The sequence below is a fragment of the Suricata suricatta genome, chromosome 11 (genome assembly GCF_006229205.1).
Source record: "Suricata suricatta isolate VVHF042 chromosome 11, meerkat_22Aug2017_6uvM2_HiC, whole genome shotgun sequence".
In the NCBI taxonomy this organism is placed as follows: domain Eukaryota; kingdom Metazoa; phylum Chordata; class Mammalia; order Carnivora; family Herpestidae; genus Suricata; species Suricata suricatta.
Window position 1 is genome coordinate 60,717,502 of NC_043710.1, and position 16,235 is coordinate 60,733,736.

The 16,235-nt window shown below is 41.0% G+C and overlaps 1 pseudogene; it reads left to right on the forward strand.

Annotated features, from left to right (window-relative positions):
* The first annotated feature begins 15,358 nt into the window (after nt 1–15,358).
* On the forward strand, nt 15,359–15,510 carry LOC115272943 (annotated as a pseudogene).
* The last annotated feature ends 725 nt before the right edge of the window (nt 15,511–16,235 follow it).

Below are 16,235 nucleotides of genomic sequence, written 5' to 3' on the forward strand. Positions count from 1 at the left end.
GGTAGAAGAAAATCTTGACATGTGGGAATCTTAAGAATCTCCAGAGATTGCCCATTTCTATCAAGATAAATCTCAGTTTCTCATCTTGGCATGTGAGTTTTTCATGTCGTGGTTCCCAACTGTGAGACACCAAAACTGAGTAAGCTCCTGTTTCCCAGGATGAGACACAGATAACAAGTGTTCCCATGCCAGGAAACATGACTTCACACACCTATAATTTAGTGCAGTGTTGAGAGCAAGGAACTTGGCATCAATGAGCACTGAGTTCCAATGCTGGCTCTAACACTTTTGGGCTTTGTGACCTTGGATGAGTCACTGAACTGCAAGCTTGAATCTCCCCATATGAATAAGTCTTTCTACATGGCAGTATGATAGGACTTACCTCATGGGGTGGTTTTGAAGCATAAATGAAATAATGCATAAAAGGCACTTGGTATAAGGCCTGACAATAAAGAAACCTAAATAAATGGTAACTAATTTTGTTTTTAATAAAGCAAGTTGCTCATGCCAGATCAAAAGAACAAAAGGGCTTTTCCTTCTAAGACTATTCACAATGGCCTGAGCAAAAACAGCGGGGTGCATTTCACTGGCCCCTAGGGTTACCTGGGGGGCTGCCTCAACCCAATGAGTCTGGCCTCAAGAAGGCAATGAAGAAAGCAAGCATGTTTAGAAATCTGTCATTCATAAGAGATTTAGAAAGTATCCAACTCAGTCCATGTCCCCATCTGTCCATTTGACAGGCTGAGAAATTAAGGGCCTAAGAGGAAATTCATAGTCCCTGCTGAAGACAGAGGCCAGACAAGTTGGTAGCAAAGTGAAACACAGAACCTAAGTCTTCCAATCTTCAAATTATACTTTTCTTGTATTATTATTACTATCATCATCATCATCATCATCGTAACTGGTGAAGTTGCTGGAAACAGAGTATCATAATCTCTAATCTGACCTTTTTCTTCTTCCTCATTTTTAAAGTGAAACAAAACAATAAAATACAAAGTCCTTTGTCTTGAGGCTTCACTTGATTTCACTTCCAGTAGATGAGGCATAAATAAACAGAGTTAAAAATAAACCCTCTGGCATGGCTATAACATCTTTTATTTAGCTGTTTTTTTCCCCATCCTATGGATGGAATAATGCCAATCCTAACTCTGCTTGAACAGTTATTTATTGCAATTGAAGACAGTATACACGATGAGCTCTCTTATCCCGATTTTCTATCACTATGTGAGTAAAGTCATTATTAGCAGGAAGATGTCTATCTACCTATATATCTGTTTCTATCTACATGTTTATAAGTAAATGTTTATATATAATATAATTATAACACATTAAAAAGATATAATCTGTATATAATAAAATATATTATATATTAATATATTATAGAATGTGTAGAATGTATAGAATATAAAATATAATACAACAAATATGATATGTATTTATAGTATAATTATATGATTATATATGTGTATATATAGATAGGGTGGTAACAAACAAAAGTGAGTTTTAAACTTGGTATGACTTTTTTCACTCATGTGCTTATTTATCCATTCAACAAAAATGACTCATACTTACTTGGTGGCAAGTTCAACATGAAATACTGGAAATAAAGGAATAAATAGAACTTAGCCTCCATCTTTATGAATCTCATAGTCTAGTAGCAAGACAGACAGTTCCTAAACTGTGTGGGGAGATCTATGAAGGAAAGTCTGGGGCCTGGAGGCCTGATGAAGACCACCCACTTGGCCTAGAGGAGGTGGTTTATACAGGGTCATGTGTTCATTGCTCACTTTGGCAACACATGTATTAGAAGTGAAACTATGCAGAGCTGAACAGAATGTTAGAAGACTTTTCTAGAGACAAATGTATAGAATAATTGTATTGTACAGAATAATCTAGACAGATATTAAACTTGGGTTCTAGTTCTAGGTCTACCATCCCTTATATAAATGGTCTGTGGCAAGTTAATTTCCTTCTCTACAGTGAACTTTCTAATTTTGAGAGTTAGGAGTTTTCCTATATTGTTTATACACTCTGTTCATCTCTGTAATTTTGAGGCTTGCTAGACTGTGTTCAGCTTAAGGTCAGGATCATGTCTTATATAGGTCTTTTATTTATGTCAGCTATTCCTATAGCCTAGCACAGGTCCTGGCACTTATAACAATACATGAGTATTTGTGGAGTGCTGTAAAGTTTTAAATTGGATCTCTTTACTTGAGTCAGTGAGTAAAATGGATGAGATACATTAAAATGATGTCCTTAGGTTAGAATTTAAAAGCATGTCTTTACACATGAAAAGATGCTCAACATCACTCATCAAGGAAATACAAATCAAAACCACAATAAGATATCACCTCACACCTATCAGAATGGCTAAAATAAACAACGCAAGAAACAACAGGCGTCGACAAAGATGTGGAGAAAGGGGAATCCTCCTGCACTGTTGATGAACATGCAACCTGGTGCAGCCACTCTGGAGGACAGTGTGGAGGTTCCTCAAAAAGTTAAAAATAGAACTTCCCTGCAATCCAGCAATTGAACGACTAGGTATTTACCCAAAGAATTCAAAAATACTAATTCAAAGGGACACATGCACCCAGATGTTTATTGCAGCCTTATCTATAATAGCCAAATTATGGCAACAGCCCAAGGCCCATTGACTGATGAATGGATACACACACACACACACACACACACACACAGTGGAATATTATCCATCCATAATAAAAAAAGGAATGAAATCTTGCCATCTTGCCATTTGCAACAAGAGGGATGGACCTACAGAGTATAGTGTGAAGTGAAATAAATCAGTAAAAGACATATACTAACTAATTTCACTCATACATAGAATTTAAGAAACAAAACAAATGAGCACAGAAGAGGGAGAGGGAAAGGGAGAAGGGGAGAGGGAGAGGCAAACCAAGAAACAAACTCTTAACTATAGAGAACATTAAGAGTTTGTTTCTTGGTTTGCCTCTCCCTCTCCCTCTGGGGGGGTGGGAGATGAGCACTGGGTTATGTATGGAAGTGTTGAATCACTATATTGTACATCTGAAATGAATCTAACACTGTACGTTAAATAACTGTAATTTAAATAAAAACTTAAGAAATTAAGTTTTTAAAAGCTAAAAGCCTATTTTTAGCGGTAGACCATGTGACTTTTAAACCTATGAAAATCATGTTCTAAATGAAGGGAAACATAGCAAATTCTCATCAAAAAAGAGAATGGTAGTTTTTGCAGTAGTGATTATGCCAATGAGAACGGAAGTAGGATAAACCTAGACCCAAATGTCTACCACTGGGGTCTGGAGCAATAATCATTTGTCTTCACTTGAAGACTGCTAGCTACACATTCTTTCAGGGCAGTAAAGGGCTCAATGGAGAAAGAGAAGTACTCAGGGAATGTTTTATGGTAGAGAGAGTACTAGAAGAAGCAAAGGTTTTCATTCCTGCAAGATAAGCACTAAAGGAAAGGTCCAAAGTGATACAGCAGTGAGTCTGCTTCAGAGCAGAGCTCCTGGCCCAACAGTCATGAAGCTAAAGGTCATGGTGTGCCTTGGATACTTCCTGCCCTGGGGAAGACAAAAGTATAGATGTCAGCTATTTGTCACCGAAATTGCCTCCCTTTGTGGTTGAAAGGTCCTTGTTTTTTGGTTTTTGTTTTTGTTTTTTTTTAAATTCCTTCTTGGAGTACCTGGGTGGCTCAGTTGCTTAACTGTCCAACTTTGGTTCAGGTTATGATCTCATGGTTTGTGAGTTCAAGCCCCACATCAGTCTCTGTGCTGACAGCTCAGAGCCTAGAGCCTGCTTCAGATTCTGTGTCTCCTTCTCTCTTTGCCCTTCCCTAACTTGCACTTAGTTGCTTGTGCTCTCTCTCTCTCCCAAAAACAAACATTTAAAAAATAAATTAAAAATTCCTTCTTTGTGAGCAGTAAGATGGCAACATTGACATAATTAGGGAGATAAGAATTATTGTCGTCATCATCATTATCTTCTTCCAAATTATTTGCCAAAGAATGGAAGTACAGAATGGGCAACAGTCAGTGAGGTTTGAGAATCTACTATACATACATATATGTGTGTGTGTGTATGAATATATATATATATACACATATATATGTATATTTTTCTACACACACTTAATTATTTGTCAACATATGGCCTAGAAAGTTATTTTTTTACCACCTCTACAGTTCTGAATACCCTTCCATAAATGAGTAAACCAGGAAAAGGTTTTTCTGAGTATAAAACAAGATTATTCAGGTAAAGTAACCAGCACATGCAAAGTGCTTGGTTAGAGACAACTTACACTATGGTCGAGCCACATTCTCAGTGGTGGATTCTGTCTGGCCAAAAGGAACAAGAAAATGGAAGAACACAAGAAATTGACGGGGCAGGCCCAAGTTAATGCGTGGAGGGCAGGATGGAGATTGAGTGATGGGCCTCCGACAGGGATTTGTCGGACACTCTGGCCTCCCAGGGCATGTAGCAGTCAGAGACATCAACATTTATTGTCCTGAAAGCATCTGGGGCTCCCGTCCTCAAGGGGAGACAGTTTCTACCTCAGAACCTTCAGGGCAGATGTATGGCTCTGGGGTTTGAGGCTAACACTGCTGCCTCTGTCGCTCCCACTGGCACTGTGGGTGCTGCAGGTAGTTCTACTGATGGAGCACTGACCGACTACGTGCTGGTCATCGTGATGCATCCTCTGTGGGCTTTCTGTCACTTCATTCTCTCAGTGACATCTATGAGGGTAGATGGTATTATAATTGCTGCATTACAAAAGAGAAAACTGATATTCAGAATATTTATTTTACCGAGGTCAATGGTAAATGCAGTTGGTGGCAGAATCAGGACTCAAACAAGGTCTGCTCTGCTTTGATCCTATTTATAGCCACTATGCTAGTCTCCATGGTAGCATAACTTGAAATTTCTCAGATGGGTGGGACAGGGTGAGGCTATTACAGCATCATCACTGTCTGCACCATGAGGCGTTATACTATTTTCTATAAAATCAAAGACACCGTATTTCAAAATCTATCAGAGATTTGCATAGTTACTTCAATGATTTTTTGACAAATACTTAGAAGGGCATCATCTTTAATTTGTACCACTAAACCATGTTGGCCAATAGAGGAACTAAGAGTGCACTGCTTTTCCTATGTTAGGAATCTGTATTTAAGATAACCCATGAATGCATGCTGTATCTAAAAGTCTTATTGCAGAAAAATGTACTGTACCAAGATTCCCTCCTCACCTCGGCCACAGCCAATTTGTCAGCCATGGATGACTAGCTGGTCCAATGATAAACAGTCTGGGAGCCTGCGGTGAAAATCAATGGCAACCTTCACTGGACAGTGACTTGGATGGCTCATTCTGTTTCCTTTCTTAGTGAATTTGGACTCTGAGAGAGAGGGAGGGAGGGAGGAGGTGAGAGAATGGAATGAAGAGAGATGGGATGATATTACTCACAGTGGCAGATGCAATTAGTTTAAAGACTTAAGTGCACCAAGTCACCGCATTGGTGTCATAGATGCCTTTGTTGAGCCAGGCAAGTGGACCAGCTCAGCTCTCTGAGGGAAGTGTCTCCCTCTTTGCATGGAATATTTTAGAATTCATGCTCTAACTAAAACTCAGGCCTTTAGAGTTCTCTCTGTTTATGCTCGTGGCTTATTTTTCCCTTGAAACTGAGAATTCAAAGGCATCCCCATGTCTCGACATGCATAATCCAGCCCAGCCCTATAGGCCAAAGCAGGCCACACAGAGTTTGAGGAAAATGACTAAACTAATAACGATTTATTTGCCTGATTCTGTCCTCTCTACTTAGATCTCTACTGAGGTAGCAAGTTGGGTTTTCCAGGATTCTGTTTCCGGGACAAATGAAGCATCATATCACCGTTGTTTTACTCATGATGCAACTGAGGCACAGAGAGGTCAGCTCACTTGTCAAAGTCACACTTGAAATCAGTCTTGTCTTTCTCTTGACCTGTTTGCCCCTTCTGTAGCAGCATGTGGCCTCTGGCTCTAGGTTGGCATGTGCTTGCTGAACTTAGCTCCTTGTAAGGAACTGAGGAAAAAACAAATCTATGCCTTCTTATTCTAGAACCAGAAACTCCATTTCCACTATCACTCTATGGTGGCCCAAATGGGTCGACTTTCCTTCCTGCATTAGACTTCCCTGCCACAGCCCAAGTGCCTAACCACTGAGGTCCTCTAGCAGGGTGGGGGGCCACAGGAAGAAGCTGAGATGTCCTGACTGGGTTTTCCCATCTTATAAAGGAAGCCCAAAGTAGGACAGCTTGTATCCAACCATATACTAACTGTTGCCATGAAATAGAATTGATATGATAAGGAATGCTACAGATGTTTTTTGGGTTATAATCACTTCTACCTGTATCATCTCAGACATCAATTTATTCAGACATTCCTTAAATATCTGCTTTGAGCCAGATCCCATATCATCTGCTGAGAATACAGGTATGACGAGACCAAGAAAAAACTTATTCTCTTCGCAGTAGGCAAACGATTTTCCTAGAGAGAGACCCACCATTTTGGGTTTTGCTTTGATTAATCTGCTGTGGCAGGAGGGTCCTGGGGAGATTAGATATCTTCTGCTCCCAGGGTTTGAGGGAAGTTGATGAAGATGCTCTGCATGAAGCAACACCAGAATTGATTTGTTGAGGGAAGGGGAGAAAGCAAACAGGAGAAGCCTGGGAGAGCAGGAGGAGGTGACAGCGATGCGCTATGGGCTAAGCTGAGGCCTCGTCCCAGGTCTCTGCAAATATGAAATGAAATTGCTAGATTCACACACTGGCTGGAGTGGATAAATTATATTTGTGGAAGTTGGCGTAGGGGGTTGATGAAGAGAAAAGCAGGGGCAGTGCTGACGGTGCTACAGTTTGGGGAAGGAAGGCTTCCTCAGATTTGGTTTTCAAAGTAAAAGCAAAGCCTAGTCCAGGCTTTCAGGTAGCTCCTGAGCCAGGAGATCCAACAGATGTCTAGATGTTTTGATAATGCAGCCATGACTGTCAGGATAGAGATGAACATAGCACACACACAGCCCCTCACGTCACTTAACACTGCTTGGTCAATACACAGGATGAAGTAACACTCAAAGGTGCATTGAGGATGCAAAGTCTCTGGGTAGACAAGAGGGAGGGCATTCCAAGGAGACAATTTATCATGTGCAAAAGTATTAAGACACAAGAGCGCCAAGACTCTGGAGGATTCCTTGTGTCCAGAGATGAAGTACAAGGCAGAGTGGAGAGACAGTAGCTAGAGAGATGAATGGGGGCTATATCTCAAGCAGGGAACTTCCAGCTGTGTAATGAGTCCCCAACAGGAATCTTACAGATAACAGTTATGGAACTTCCAGGGACATGAACTCTTGCTGTGAGAAGGGAACTAAGCTGATGGCGTGCACTGAAGAAATTCAAAGTCCAGTTGAAGCAATGAGGCTTTAAAGTGAAATGGAACCAACTGCCTGTGGAGGGGCAGGGAGCAGACAGAAGTCCGCTGTTGCCCTCATCTGGGGCTCCTAGAGGCACTCACAGCTGAGTCAGGGGCCTGGTGGACATCGATGAAGATTGCTATCTAAGCATATGCATCACTTATTGGTGCAGGAAAGGTTGGATTGTCAATATTCCATTTGGCAATAAAGTTGTTATGGTACAGATGCTTTTTCTGGGTAGGAACTCTTTTTCTGGGCCAGAGAGACAGCCTAGTGTGTTCTCTCCCCCTTGGGCAGCAGGATGCGTGGAAGTTCCCTCTGCCTTGCTCTCCGGCATCTGTTCTCAGAATCAAACTTTAATTTGAATATATGGTATGAACCACGCTTGATGAGAAACACTTTCATATCATTAATTCATGTATTCCCCTCGACAACCCTCAATGGTTATTGGTAATTCCTCATCACTATTATCTCCATGCTAAGTGCAGAATAGAGGTGCCGAGAGGTTACATGATTTGGTTCGATAACTGGTTAAGGGAACCAGGGTTTGAACTCAGAAAAGTCCTATGCTTCACGCTCCCTTATTAGTCCTAGAGCTAGCTGGGAGGCAAAGGAGTTCTGGTTCTGGAAAACAAGATAAAATCACAGTCTCTTACCTTCTAGACGTTCACTGACTAGAGGAGAGCTAGGCATGCAAATAACCCATTATACTGTACCTTCATCATTCTTACACTTCCCGGAGGCAGGTACTATTACTAACCCCATTTACAAATATGGAAACTGAAGCACATAAAGGTTAAGTTACTGGCCCTAATTCCCACAGCTAGAAAGAAGAAGGAAAGGACACCGACGGTGGCCATTTGGCTCAAAGTCTGTAGACAGCATTAGGCGGGTCTCTGACCTTGAGTAGGTGACATCATGTTACCCCCTTCTACAAGACCGTGCAACCCCTCTAGGTTTCTCTCCTGGTTCTCAGCCAGGAGGTACTGTGCTGCTGAAGAGCAGTTGGCAACGTTTGGAGATGTTTTTGACTGTTCCAACCAGGGAGGGAGGGTTACTGGCGTTTGGTGAGTAGAGCTCAGGGATGCTGCTAAGGAGACTGCCATGCACAGAACAGTCACGCTAACAAAGAATTACCCACTTTACAATGTCAACAGCACTGAGGCCAAAAGCCCTGCTCTGTAAGAATACCTGTAAGGCTACTCTAAGCGATGGCTACTTGGCAGTCTTGCTAAATGGTGCGCTTTGTGTCCACAGCACAGAGCTGAGCATGTAGGGAGATCTATGAATCTGTGGAATAAGTAAAGATATGAATGAATGAATGAATGAATGAAACATGCAGTGCAGGTTGACTGTATCATATGATTCTATTATTCTTTCATACAAGGGTTATTTTTTTAAAATCTGCAAAAGCAAACCAGGCACCACTGTTCCCATTCTCATAGTCAGTGAGGAGACGCCAGGGAAACACACGTCAAGGCAGAAAGTGGAAGCCCATCAACAGGGCGTCCACTGGACAAAGGAAGCGCAGCACTCAGGCCTCTAGGAGGTGTCCCTTTGCAAATAAGGCAGTGGTTTGTGAGCTACAGAGTACACTTAGATTTTCACTTTGAATTTTTCAGATGTGTGAACTCAATTAACATTTGGAATCGGTGTAGAGACTTCATGAGAATAAGACGTATCTCCCTCCCCACTTCCCTGCTGCTCTAGTCCAAGACTTGTTTCCCTAGATCCTCCTTATCATAGATATCGAAGATTGGGACTGGAGCAAACAGACAAAAAAAGTACCGACTTGCAGACTAATTAATTAAAGGCCTTGATAAATTACAATGTTGTTTATTGCTCAATTATAGTAATTATTTCATCCATGTTTTTAGCACAATTATCTCCCCTTCCTCTACACGGTTGCTGATTCCTCCCTTTAACTACTCTCTACTAGTATGTTGGTGTTTCTCTTTGCCTCTGAATATCCTTTGAAGGAAATTGAAAAGATATTAAATTACAAAGAAATAAACACTGATCCACGGAACACTATGACTGAAAGGCCTCAGTGGCTAATTTCATTTTACAAGTGAGTAAACTGAGTCCTAATAGACAAAATGACTTGCCCAAGGGATGGAGAATGTCATCAAGAGACCTAGGATGGGATCTTAGGCTTTTAGGGTACAGTTTACATTGAAAGCCCATAGCAAGTAATATTTATGAAGTAACCATTTTAATTTTGCATACAACAAGTATCTACTAAACAAATATTCGTGAAAGAATATTAGGAAATCTACCTCATCATTCAACATAGAATAACTTTCAGCTCTGAATCTCTATTGGTAATTTTTCTGTTACATCTGGCCTGCTTCCTTAAAGGCCCACAGAACACTGATGGAAGAGAATCCCAGATGAGCAGGGCTTTCTTTCTCTTCTTTGGTCAGAATCAATTTTCATGTCCACATTTAGAGAAATGACAGGTGGCATGTGGCAGTTCCCTCCAAATTTCTATTCCTTAAGAGGCAGAATGGCACAGGAGAAGGAAACAGAGCCCTGGGGACTGAGACCTGAGCTGTTATCTGAGCTCCTACCATAACTGACCTTGAGCATGTTCTAAATTCTCTGGGAGAATTTCAAGTTTCCTCACTTGAAAAAACACCCATGCTGATAGCCACCTCACATGGTTGTTGTTGGGACAGAATGTGGATACTAAGGTCACGGCACATGCCATGGTACCAGATGATGGGCCCACGCACAGCCTCTCGGTGACCTTATGAGAATGTAGCATACACTGACTCTTCGTTTCTAGAGGAAAACAGTAAATGAGACTTCCAACTATTCCAGCTGAAAAAGCAGAGTAAAGACTATTTATAGAATGTGAGGCCAATTTGGGGATGTTACAGTGAATCGGGACCTCTAGTCTCACCATAAGTAAAAACATCATCATGTGGTAATTACTTCTGCTGGTATGGTGCTCATCTCTGCAATCACTCAATTAATCCTCTTAACAAGACCTCTGAAGTAGTCCTCTGAAGTAGTATCCTCTTTTCACAAATACAGAAACGGAAATTCAGAGAGCTGGAGTGTATAGCCCACGGTCACATGCAGGGGAAGGGGCTGCAGAACTCGGTTGGGAATGTAGTGCAAAGAAGACACTCCAGTTCTTCCCAGTTCTGGCGCCATGCCCTCATCCACACCATAAGCTGCTTTCTCAGAATGGTAGCTGCCCCAACAACCGATACATTCTTTACTTCCCAACAAGAAAGAAGATTCTTCTCCTGCTTCCCAAAGGGGATCCATGGACTCACATCTGCATTGCAGGGCAAGAAATCAGAAGAGGGCTTGGAGCGATACAAGTGGGCTAGTGTCCCACCCTTCGGGGCAGTGACAGCTCAGCTCTGCCTGTGTGGAGTGTGTTTGTAAAAACAGGTAAGGGTTCAAGAAGTGCATTTAGAATGGAAATGACAGAGGAAAAGGTTCAGTAACCCCAAGCTAAATGATCACTTTCCTAACTTTCATTGTTCAATGGGACCTCTTTGATTGCTGTATTTATATTTTGTATGAAAGGATGCATGAGTGAAGATGTACAGATACACACTCCCACAGACACACTTTTCTGGGGATTAGATCATGTATGGCAGACATTAAAAATTTTGCAAATTATGTACATATAAGAAGTAGCAAGGACAAATTACCCATCAGCCCAATACCCTGTGAAAGTCAGATCAGATGTATATTATGATAAAAAGGAAGGGAATAAATACTTCCTGCCTTTGCTAGCTTCAGTATCTGTGATGTCTCACTTAATCCCTACAGCAGCACTGGAAGGTAGATAACATCCTCATTCTTACAGGTGTGAAAAGGAGACATGTCAAGTTCTTTCTTAAGTATGTTTATTTTTGAGACACAGAGACAGCACTAGTGGGGGAGGGGCACAGAGAAAGAGAGACAGAGAATCCCAAGTAGGTTCCACACTCTCAGTGCAAAGCCCAGGGCAGGGCTTGAACCCATGAAACTGAGAGATCATGACTGATCCAAAACCTAGAGTCAGATGTTTAACTGACTGGGCCACTGAGGTGCCCCAAAACATGTCAAGTTCTTAAGGTGTGACACAGTTAATCGAGGGCAAGGCTGGGACTTGCACTCTGGCTCCAACAGCCACGGTCTTAGCCTTACTCTTTATTCCACTGTCTCTCCTGAGGATAGCTCTGAAGCCAGAGAAACCTGGACTCAAATTCCTACCGTCTTTTATTTCTTAAGTTTATTCGTTTATTTTTGAGAGACACAGAAAAAGAGAGTGTGTATGAGTGGAGGAGAGGCAGAGAGAGAAAGGGAAAGGGAGAATCCCAAGCAGGCTCCTTGCTGTCAGCATAGAGCCCAAAGCGGGGCTCGATCCCACAAACCGTGAGATCACAACCTGAGCTGAAATCAAGAGTCAAACACTTACCTGAGTCACTCAGGTGCCCCTTCTCCCCACCCACTCTTCTTAGATGTGCAGACCTGGGTAGATTATTTCATTTTCTGAGCCTTAGCTACTTTCTCAGTTAATTAAGAATAGAATGTGTTACCCTAAAATAATTTCATAATAAATAGATTTTTTTTCAAGGTTTGGCAAAGTAGTCAATGTAAGCAACAGTGTTTTGGAGGGGAGTATGAATGGTTTGGTGGTTCCTACCATTGCAGCGGGTGAAAGGAACCTGTCTGGTGTGCCAGGCAAGTGAGCAGACAGGGCAACTGGAATGACATGGGAGCACTGGGCCCCCAAGCTGTCCCTAGCGAACGGACCCTCCTTGGTGCAAGCAAGGAAAGAGGAAGCCCCCGGAAACCTAAACCATGAGGCAGCAAATTGCGAGAGCCTCAAACACAGACCCTGCAGTGTGGTTTGTGGATCACAGTGAACGCAGCTGCAAATAAACATGTGGGGAGAGCAGGGCCATAGTCCCCGTCACCAGGATTGCGGTGCTGTGTGCCGAGTGACTGCTCCTCGTTACCATGTGCTCTTCTTTTCCTACTCTGGAAATGGACTGCATGGACCACAAAGTGTGTATTTCAAAAGAGAGGCAATCTGTGGTGAGAATAGAAACCTCCTTTATCTTTGTATAAAGAGGCCTGCACTTCACCAAAGTGGGAAGAGTGAAACGATTCTCCTAGGCTGGAGTTCTGATTAGAAAATAAACATGAATTGTTTGTTTGGAGTATGTGTGAGAAGGATGGGAGAGTAAGTGAGGAGTATCCAACTCAGCTTCCGCTTCCACTTCCTGGAAGAATACTGACAGGCATCCCACACCAGAAGCTCTATACTTATGGAAGACAACAGTTCTTTTTAGAGGAGGATTAAGGGGGGCAGGTATCTGATATTCTGTGAAGTGTCAGCAGTATGATGGTCAGTATTTTCCTAAGGGTGTCCTGTGTCCTGTGAGTCAGTTTAAGAGAAGAGGGTTTGGGGGGCTCAGTCGGTTAAGCCTCCAACTTCAGCTCAGGTCATGATCTCACGTTCATGGGTTCAAGCCCTGCGTCAGGCTTTGTGCTGACAGCTCAGAGCCTGGAGCCTGCTTCCTATTCTGTGCCTCCCTCTCTCTCTGGCCCTCCCCACTCATGCTCTGAATCTCTCTGTCTCAAAAATAAATAAAACATTAAAAAAAAAAGAGAGAGAGAAGAGGGTTTTGTGGTCATAATATTTGGCACAGAAGCATCTTGCTCTCTCCAAAGACTCATGATACACTGGTACCTTTAGACCGTTGGGAGGTCTCGCAACAACAACAAAAACATTTTCCCCCAATTTTCTGCTAAGTATATGTAATTCATACCCAGTTTGGGGTGGGGCATCTCACACACTTCAGACAAATGATCCTAGCACAGCCCAAGAATTAGGAATCCTGACCTTTGGTCCTGCTTTAATTTTAACTTGCTGTGTGATTCCATGTAAGGGATTCTTTGTCTCAGTTTATTTATCTAGCAAATGGGGCTAATACTTTTGGCTCAGCTTACTGCAGAGGGTTGTGGAGTATGTAAAATGCCATCACTGAATACATCATTGCTTTCAAAACGTTAGAAACCATATATCAGTGCAACATGTTATCCTTCTTTGTAATTATATGATTCTAAGAAAGACTTAAGCAACAAAAATAAAAACAAAGAAGTGGGCTATGTCAAAGCAAAAAGCTTCTGCACAACAAAGGAAACAAATGAAATGGAAAGGCAGCCTACTGAAAGGGAGAAAATATTTGCAAATCTGATAAGAGGTTAGTATCCAAAATATATGAAGAATTCTTACAGTTCAATCATATGGGAAAACAACAGCAACAACAACAATCTGATCAAAAGACAGGCAGAAGGTCTAAATAGAGATCTTTACAAGGAAGACATACAGATGGCCAATGAGTACATGAAAAGGTGCTCAATATCTCCCATCGTCAGGAAAATGCAAATCAAAATCATAATGAGATACCAGCTCACACCTGTTAGAATTGTTATTACAAAAAGATACGTAACAAGTCTCAGTGAGGATGCAGAGGAAAGGAAACCCTCTTGCCCCACTGCTAGGAATGCCAACTGGCACAGCCACTAGAGAAAATAGTATGGAGGGTTTTCAAAAAATTAAAAATAGAACGGTGCTATGATCCAGCAATTCCACTTCTGGGTATATATAAGAAAATGAAAATATTAATTAACCCTAAAAGATTTATGCACTGTCATGTTTATTGCAGCATTGTTTATAACAGCCAAGATATGGAAGCAACCCAAGTGTCCACTTACGGATGAATGGATACAGACGTTATGGTGTATGTGGGTGTGTATAATGGAGTATTTTTCAGCTATGTAAAAAAGAAGTTTTGCCACTTGAAACAACGCAGATGGACCTTGAGGACTTTGCTCATCATGAAGTAAGTCAGCTAAAGAAAGACAAATACTGTATGATTTCACTTACACGTAGGCTTTAAGAAAACAAAATCAAAAAATGAAAGAGAAACACAAATCACAGATACAAAGAACAGATCATTTGTTAACAGAGGTAAAGTCCTAGGTAGGTGGGGGTCAAAAATGGGTGAAGGGTATCAAAAGGTACTAACTTCCAGTTATAAAATAAATCCTAGGGATGTAATGTACAGCATGGCAACTATAATTAATAATACTATGTTGTGCATTTTAAAGTTGCTAAGAGATATCTTAAAAGTTCTCATAATGAGAAAAAATATTCTATAACTACGTGTGGTGATGGGTATTAAGTAGACTTACTGTGGTGATCACCTCAGTATACACAAAGAAACATTACGTTGTACACTGGAGACTAATATAATGTTGTATGTCAATTATACCATAATAATAATCATAATAATATAATAAAAGAAAGACTATATTTTACTCACATGTGAAAATGTGTTTTTTTTTAATTTTTAAATGTTCATTTATTTATTTTGATAGAGAACATGAATGGGGGAGAATCCGAAGCAGGATCTGCACTGTCAGTGCAGAGCCCAATGTGGCGCTCGAACCCATGAACCGTGAGATCATGACCTGAGCTGAAATCAAGTCAGATGCTTAACCAACTGAGCCACGCAGGCAGCCCGAGAAGGTGATTCTTAAGTTATCACAGCAGAGCCTAAATGACCCAGGCTAACATAATGATGTTCTTGTACTTAGAGCTTTATTGTCTTCATCTATAAAATGCAGATGGTTATTAATTCATTGCAGGGTTATTATAAAATACATGCAAAAGGGCCAAGTTTAAGTGTAGTACATTCAGAAAAAAATAATTGATTCATTTTACCTCCTAGTGACTTTCTAGGAATTAATATTAAGTATTCTTTATAATGAGTTTATTATACCCTGAGATTTTAGTAATGTAACAATAGTAAGAGTAAACACTATTATGTTGTATTTTCTATGTGTTATGCTTTTCGTGTTGGTATCATTTTATTTGTTCAGAGCATTGCTTCTCAGCCTTTTGGCTAAGATCAAGTGCAGTATCTGTTCTTATCATTTTATTTGTTCAGAGCAGTCAAGTAGCTTGACCAAGGCATAGTTGGACTATGAACTAGATTCCATATATTTTAGACTCAAACACAAGATCTTAACCTACTAGATCACTCTACCTGACTATACTTGAAAAGAAATTGCCATTTATTTTACACTGTGAACATTTCTTACTTACTCTCTCCTTTGTTTAGGAGGAGGCGGCCTTGACCAGCACGTTGGAGCTGCCCAGGAGGCAGGAAGCCACAGCAAGTACCTGTTCTCCTTTATGAATATTTATGATTCGGGAGAAGTGACTCTGCTGGCATCTCTAAGCCCTCATCATAAATCCTCAGGCAGAGGCTGCTCTGGCCACAGACAGTAGCAGATTGGATCAGATGAGGGAAAACCGAGCTTGGGAAGGGTTCTTTGAAGCTGCATAATCAGATTATGATAATTTCATCAAAACCCATTTCAAAAGCTAACATTTATCATTAGTTTGTGTACCTCCTAATTATTTCATGAGAGTTATTCCATGCAGGAATGATAAAAAAAAATCCTAGCTTGAGATAGCCTTTTAATGCAGTGTGTACACAGTTAGATGTGCGACATCGGCATGTGGGTCACATTTGCATTTGGACCTTATTTGAGACAGTTTTCTGAAAATGTCAAAGGAGGTGATGTATTTTAAAAGATTGATATTGGTAATGAACATTAATTTTACCAGGCCATTTTCTAAAATCTTTTGCTTTAAAATGGGAGGCAAATACTTGCCAAGAACAAACAAAAAAATATTACTTGAAGCACACAGAGTTCAAAATAGTTTCCTCAGGAGGAGTCCATATACCAGAAT